Raw genomic sequence first — 8,267 nt, forward strand, 5'->3', positions numbered from 1 at the left:
CATCATTCATGGTCGTGGCATTTACTTCTTCCATATAATATTGTTTGAAAATTTTATATAAAAAAAATATTGATAAATTACATCTAAATTCTTCCTAAATTTAAGATAAGGAGTCTTCTAGAAACTAATTAAATTAAAATCATGTGGGTTTTTGTAATTAAAGTGGATGACTGGGATTGTTTATGAGTGAGATTGCTAGGGACTACAAGGGTGGTAATCAAGACCAAGGTAGAATCCTTGCTCTTTCTTTATAGGGCCACGGTAATGGGTCTAGAGACTTTAAATTATTAAGTGTACAAAGCCCCATAAACAAAATAAAATAAAATAAAAAAGTTCATTTTATTTTGTTTTATTTTTTTAATAATGGGTTAATGGGTCGGGTTAAAACTAATTCAAATCTGGTGGATCCGGGCAGCCAACAAGGCGGATCCAAGCAAGGATCTTGTTTCATCTGATCCGACAAGAGATCTGGGTCTTAGACCCATCTCCTTAAACATTAGCTAGGGTTTCTTCTTCTCCAAAACTCCGCCGCCGCCGCCACTGCTCCCTCACTTCTCTTCTTTACTCTGTGTAAGCATACACAGAAATACACATGTATGTATATAGATAAAGAGAAGATCACTACAACTGATTACAATAATTTTGTATCTAAATGAATGAATTGACGGGTTTTAAGAATTCATACAACCTTGTTCTGATAGCACATGTAGAATAATATAATTAAACAACAGAATGTATGAATTATATAGAGGGCACAAAATAGATAACAGACATATATACATCGATTTGAATGTTCTATGTCTGACTATCCGTTATCTACTCAAGATGGTATGCTCTACTTTCTGATTTTCATATATTCGTAATGTTCTATACATGTCTGTTGGAGGGAATTTGATTTCAATGTTGCTTTTTACATTGCTATATACAAATTTTTGTAAGAGAGCAGTATATTGTACAGTGCCAAAACCTATCTAATGTGAGAACACATACTTCATATGGTCAAATTGGGAATATTTGCTCCCTCTTTATCATAATTATCGTCTATACCTTTTGTTACCATTGTGAATGTGAAGTTAGTATTTTCTTGACATGCACATTTTGATATGTGATTAATTGTGTCACTGTCATGAATCTGATGCCAGAGACTTTTAGTATATACATCAATAAGTTGATATTGAATACCCCAGCGACATGATTTCAATCAAATATTGAATGGTATTTCTTGTCATTGCTTTGATTTTGTTCCAAATATATGATATAGGCTGTTAGTACATTTGTGTGTTGGTTTCATTTTGTTCCAGAAACTAGGGTGTTTGTAGCAAATGCATGTCAGTTGCCTGGCATATGGTATTTATACCTGAATAATGAACCTCGTGTGGTGGTAGACAATCAAACTTTTTATTGTGAGTCTCCACAAATTCCTATTGATTATTATATAAGAAGTCTTGAATTAATTAAATATATGCTCATTTTATATACACTTTCAGATTTATCTCACGTGTTTTTTTATGTGTAGAGAGACGTCAATTTCATTGAAAACTTAAGTGATCTTTGATGAAAAGAGTAGGCAAACATTTATTGCTAAAGAGGAGTGCTATTTTGCCTGATAGATTAATCGAGGGGTTATCGAAAGATGTTAAAAAGACAAAAAGACCCTCGTCTAAATTATAAATTTACAAAATTTGCCATTGCCTTACCCGCTGCTCTCTTCTCTTTCCATGGCTACCGATGTAACCATTGATCGCCGCTGCCTTCACCTTGATGTCTCGCCGCCGTCGCCTCGCTGCTAAACATTAGACTAGCAATCAGTATATCTTGAAAAATGATCAATTCAGTAAAAATTATCTTACGACTACAATTAAGTGTTGATTTATATATATTTATGTCATCAATAATCACTTTAAATTTTTATTATATGATGGAGTAAAATTAAAAGTTATTTTTCCAACAAATTAATTAAAAGCAAAGAAAGTTATTTTTAATGTTGAAGTATCTGTAAGATGTTTATTTTTTTTATTCTTTTGGCAATAAAAACATTTCTCAATAACTATATATATAATTATAAGAACAATTTTATTGATTAATGCATCATGTTTAGCATTCTGAGTTTAATCAAGTAATAAAATTATTTAATTATTAAAAACGAAATACGTTTATTATTACCTATTATTGCTACTTAACTATTATTATATTTGCAAACAAGATACATTTATTGTTATTTGTTGCTGCTTAATCACTTAACCTGTACTTATTTTATTTATTTATATATTTTTTAATTTTATGAATTTATCTTCTACCATAAATTGCTTTGTTCAAGGAAGTGGAGAATCAGAAATGCTATTTAAATAAGTCAATTGTGACATAGAAAAGTATGATCCAACAAGGTCAAAGAAATCACCACCTGGGTCCCACCCTCCCCAACAACGACTTGATCGGCTTTTCCAATTCCACCCTTGACTTGATGGTTGTGATAGCCAAAGACTTTGGGGTCATGTAGAAAATTTTAATTTAATAATTATAATAATATAAATAGAATTAATGAATTTATTCTTATTTAATTATTCTTTCATTCATGTCAGATTTTTTTTCTTTTGTATATACAAAATAATTACAAATATCAACATTAAACTTTTGTTGGAAAGATTGATAACCAAAGACACAACATAAGTTTATTAAGTGTCTATATTTTATAAACTTATGTCTCTTCTCTTTCACTGACGAATTCGGGACCTTAGTGCCTATAACAGAAGTTTGGTAAGCGTCAACTTCTGAATGTTAATTTTATTATATAATTGATATAGAAATAAATTTTAAAATTCTTTTAATAATTTAGACAATTTTATTTAGTGTCTTTGTTACAATTGGCATTCCAATACATTGGTTGAATCCCATGGCAGTGGGTGGTTTTTCCAAAATGAGAGGTAAGCCAACGACAGAGAATATGACAACGTTATTTGTTGAAAATTAATCATCAATAAAAATGAAACATCGATAAATCAGAAATGTTTGATATAATACTCTCGATAATTGAAGATCAAATCTAAAGAAAGAATTCTAGAGAAGTTAGTGTATATATTGAGAATAGTAAAAAAAGAAATAACACTAGTTGAATTTTTTTGAGCTAAATGTGGATAAAAAACTCTCGAATTAAATGTGGTTGAACTAGGGTAGCTCAAAAATGGGTGATCTCTACAAAGTTTACATAGACTTATTAGGGTAAGTTGATTCTGTCTTTTCTATCGCTCGATGTAAAATGTTACATATGATCTATAAAAATTTAATAGATAAGAGTGATCGAAATCAGTTGAATAATTAACAACAATTGATTTCTAATAACATGAAAAAACACATACATCTCATGCCTTATGATTAGGAGGTGCACTAATGTAAATTGATTGTTGTTAATTAGGGTAAGTTGATTCGATTTTTTCTAACACTCAATACGGGATGTTACATCTAATCTATGAAAATTAAATTTAAGTAGATAAGAGTGACCGAAATGAGTTAAATAATTAACACAATTGATTTCTGATAACATGAAAAATACATACATCTCATGCCATATGATTGGGAGGTCCACTGATGCAAATTGATTGTGCCCATCTATCTTCCTTCCTTAAGGTATTTGCTAGAGTAGTTGTTTGTTGTCACCATTAATTTACTCTAAATTTGGCCATTTTGGGTTTCTTCCTAAATGCCCCCGGGGGGCGATGGTTGGGTATACTTGAATCTTGGTTCTGGTGTTGTGAGCATCCACTGATGTTGTTTTCAAATGACCAAATTTATCTTTAATAGGAATTATGTCTAGTCCTGTTTTTAACAACTTTTATCTTTAATTGTTTTTATAAGTGTACACCATTAAGCACCCCATTGAAAACGTCCATGACTTGGTGGCTGTGATGGCCAAAGACTTTGCGGTCAACGTCTACAAGTTTCTAATTTAATAATTATAGTAATATAAATAGAATTAGTGAATTTATCCTTATTTAGTCTTTCATTGATGAATTATTTCAAGTAAAATGTCATAGTTTTTTTTTAGCATATACAAAATAATTATAAATATCAATGTTAAAAGGTATAAATAAATTTAAAACCATAATCTCAAATTTAAAATTTTTTTAATTTTAACATTACGAATTATAGTGAATCTTTATATATCATTTATATTATACAACTGAATCATTAAATATTATCTAATTAATATATACATATATCAAATTAGTGTGAGAGCTTAGTTAGGGGACTATAAAAGTTAAATATAAACTTTACATAGGTGTTTTTATTAATAAATTTAATATATATAACTAAAACATGAAAAAACAAAAATAAAAAATTTAGAAAAAAAAAAGAGCTAATAAGGAGTTGTCACGTCACAATTTATGCGGTGAAACTATTTCAGTCTTCACAACAGCAGCATGGTGCCATGCGTTTTTACCTTAGTGTCCTTATTTTTACGTTTTAATTTATGACAATTTTTTAATAATTAAAAAATATGATATTTAATTTTTAATGTATAAATCATCAAGTTTTAATATTTTAATTATTAAAAATTATTATTTTTTAAAAACTTTAATGAATTTGGATTCACAGGCAATCCAAGCCAGGTTAACTAACAATAACTGTACTTTGTTTTTATTTTCAACAACTAAACGACAATAAATGCATCATGTTTCGAGTTTTGAATTTAATCAATTAATAAAAAAAATTAATTATGAAAAATGAGGTGCCTTTATTGCTACTTAATTATTGCTCAACAATGGCGTTACCTACTATTTTAATATATATCTACTAACATTTTTCATGAATAATTATCGTACCCAGAAGTACTTATTTGTTTATTTATATATTTTTTAATTTTATGAATTTATCTTCCACCATAAATTACTTTTGTCAAGGAAGTGGAGAATTACCGAACATGTAATAGAATTAGAAATTATATTTAAATAAGTCAATTGTGACATAGAAAAGTATAATCCGACAAGAGCTTTATTAGGTGAGGACTTATTGTAAAGCAATTAATTACAAAGAAATCACCACCTACCCACCCACCCCAACAGCGACTTGACCGGCTTTTCCAATTCCACCCATGGCTTGAATAAATTTCCAATTGTGATAGCCAAAGACTTTGTGGCAAGTAGAAATTTCTAATTTAATAATTATAATAATAATATAAATAAAATTAAAGAATTTATCCTTATTTAGTCTTTCATTGATGAATTATTTCAGGTAAAATGTAATGGTTTTTTTCTTTTTGCATATACAAAATAATTACAAATATCAACATTAATACTAGAATAACAGTAGTATATAAATTGGAACTATAATTTCATATTTGTAGATTTTTTTTTTTAATTTTAACATGGTGAATTGTAGTGTTTTTTTATTAAACATTACATACACATATATCAAATTAATAGGAGAGCTCGTGATTTGCACAAAATTAGTGTTTTTTATTTTTAAATTTATTAATATAAATAAATTTTTTAATGAGTGTTATTTCATTTTGTCATTTACTTATTAAAAAAAATTATAGAGTTTAAATAAATTCACTGTAATTTATAAATTTTTATGCATGTAAATGAATTTATTTAATGGGTGTTATTTTGTTTTTAATTTTTGTAATTGAAAGGGAGTTGTAATATTTAAATATAGTTTAATAGAATTTGTAAAATTGTGATTTTATTTTCCTATTTTTTTTATAAATAAAAATTTCATTGGTGAAAACCAATAGGCATCCTATAGCTTAAAATTAGGGCATATTTTTGAGTTTCACAACAAAAGAAAAATGTGAGAGAAGATCTAAATTAATAATATATATATGTACAGTTCACCGAACATTAATAATAAATATGTACAAATATCATGTGAGATCTTCATTATTTTCATGGTCTGTAATACCCCGAGAGTCCAGAAAAATTAGTATATATCGAGGATAGTGTAAGAAATGAAACAACACCAACTGAATATTTTTTGGGCTGAATGTTAGTAAAGAACTCCCAAGTTAAGCATATTTAACCTGGGATAATCCAATGATGGGTGACCCCCTAGGAAGTTTATATAGGCCTATTAGGGTAAGTTGTTCCGATCATTCCTATCACTCGAACGGGATGTTACATGGTCTGTGTCCATTCATCATGCCATTTCCCTAAATATTATTTGAACTTTTAACACGAGTGTTAATAGTTGTGTTGTCAATTCTTCATTACTCATTAAAATAAACATTAAGCTTATGTTCTATTTATTGTTTTCAAATTGTTTTTAGTTTTTAATTTTTCAAAACGGTGAAAACATGTTTCTTTACCTATTTTCAAAAATGACTTTTCCAAAATACAAAAAAAAAAAAAAAAATTGTGCACAAAACTAAAAATTAGAAAATCTCATTTTAACTTTTTTCATAACAAACATGTTCAAAATTTCCGAAAGCTAAAAAACGTTATAGACTGTTTTAAAAGAAGCCGTTTTTAGCAATTTTCAAACAGGCATTCAAAACATGAATGTAACATCCAGTATCGAGCGATAGGAAGGATCGAAACAACTTACCCTTATGGACCTACGTGAACTTCCTAGGAGGTCACTCATCCTTGAGCTTTTCTACCTTAAGCACGCTTAATTCGAGAGTTCATTGCCTACAATTAATCTAAAACGTATCCAGTTGGTGTTATTTCATTTCTTACAATATTCTCGATATATACTAGTTTCTCTAAACTTTCAGGATATTACATTCTTCCCCTTTAAGCACATGACGCCCTCGTCATGTAACCTTATAACTGGTATTAGATTTTCTCCTCTTTGGGGATAGTCATCCTAGAAACCTGTTAGGAGTCGCTCCTTGTCCAGACCCTCGCGCCCTAGAATTACTTTCCGCCCTTATCGGACTGCCTTTTCCAAGGGTCAGTTCTGAGACCACCCGTAACATTCCACATCGAGCGATAGAAAGAATCAGAACAACTTACCCTGATGAATCTACACGAACTTTCTAGGAAGTCACCAATTCTTGAGCTTTACCAGCTCAATCATGCTTAATCCAGGAGTTTCTTGCCTACATTTAACTCAAAAGGTATCAAATTGGTGTTGTTTTCTTTCTTACATTATTCTCGATATATAATAGCCTTTCTAAGCTCTTGGGATATTACAATAAAACTAAAATAAATTTAAAACTGAAAATTAAAACACAAAGAAAATATCCCCTAAGGGTGCAAAGTATACTTATAATTCAAACCACTATTTGATGTGAAATTTCTGTTGATTGCTTTTTCACGAAGGTGATTTAAAGTGTCCACAAGAAATTTTTTTTTTCACTATATAGAACATTTAAAAAAAAAAAAAAAAAAACTAATCACCACTAGAAGCTAGCATACTGCAAACTCAAGGGATCTCTTATCATATAAAAACCTAATGGATAAGAGTAACTCAAGTGCATTTAGCAATTAGCGACAATTGATTTCTCAAAAAGGATGGGATGTCGAATTTTGCCAAGAATTCTAAGAGTCTTAATATAACTAGGCAAACCTCTATGCAAGTTGGTATTGGAGTAGACCTCCAATGTAGATAGTCTTATAGGCTCATCTTTGCACTTGAATTTGGATCGATTTCCATTCTTTCTCCAATAAAGGGCTGCCATTCTTGTATGTGCTCATTTGGGATCTAGTTTTAGGTTTTTGGACCAATTTGAAAACAAATATACCTTTTACCTTGAATTCTTTAAGCTGATTTTAAAACATTTCGTTTAACAAAGAACATGATGTTATTGAGCTATGGGACATGAAAATTTTCATCTCTAAAAATGTTTGATGGTTTAAGATTCTTGGGGTGATGTTAATGTTCTTGAATCATTTCCAAATATATATATGCAAAGATGCCTGTGTGGTAATTGTAAAGGAGCTTGCGCTCATGGGAGTTCATCTCAATCAGTGGTGAGAGTTGGTGGAGGGTGAGACGTGAAATGATGAGGTTGCCAATATAGACCCAGAAAAGTCTGTTTGGAAGAAAGGAAAGAACAGTTTGCCCCGAAGAAAATTGACGAATGGCGAGCTCTGAATTGTCAAATGAGGGGCCTCTAAAGATTTTAATTTATCAATCTTTACACTTAAATACAAATTGTCTAATTTTATATTGACTCAATTCAAGCCTTCACATCAAGTAGGGGACCAACGACCTGCAATTTTTGCTTCTTTCTTCTTCTTCTTTTTCTCCCGTCAAAATTTCTATCTCATACGTTAATGTATTAATGATGGTAATAAATACGTGAATGTATTTTTACAAATAAA

The sequence above is a fragment of the Diospyros lotus genome, chromosome 3 (genome assembly GCF_014633365.1).
Source record: "Diospyros lotus cultivar Yz01 chromosome 3, ASM1463336v1, whole genome shotgun sequence".
Taxonomy (NCBI): domain Eukaryota; kingdom Viridiplantae; phylum Streptophyta; class Magnoliopsida; order Ericales; family Ebenaceae; genus Diospyros; species Diospyros lotus.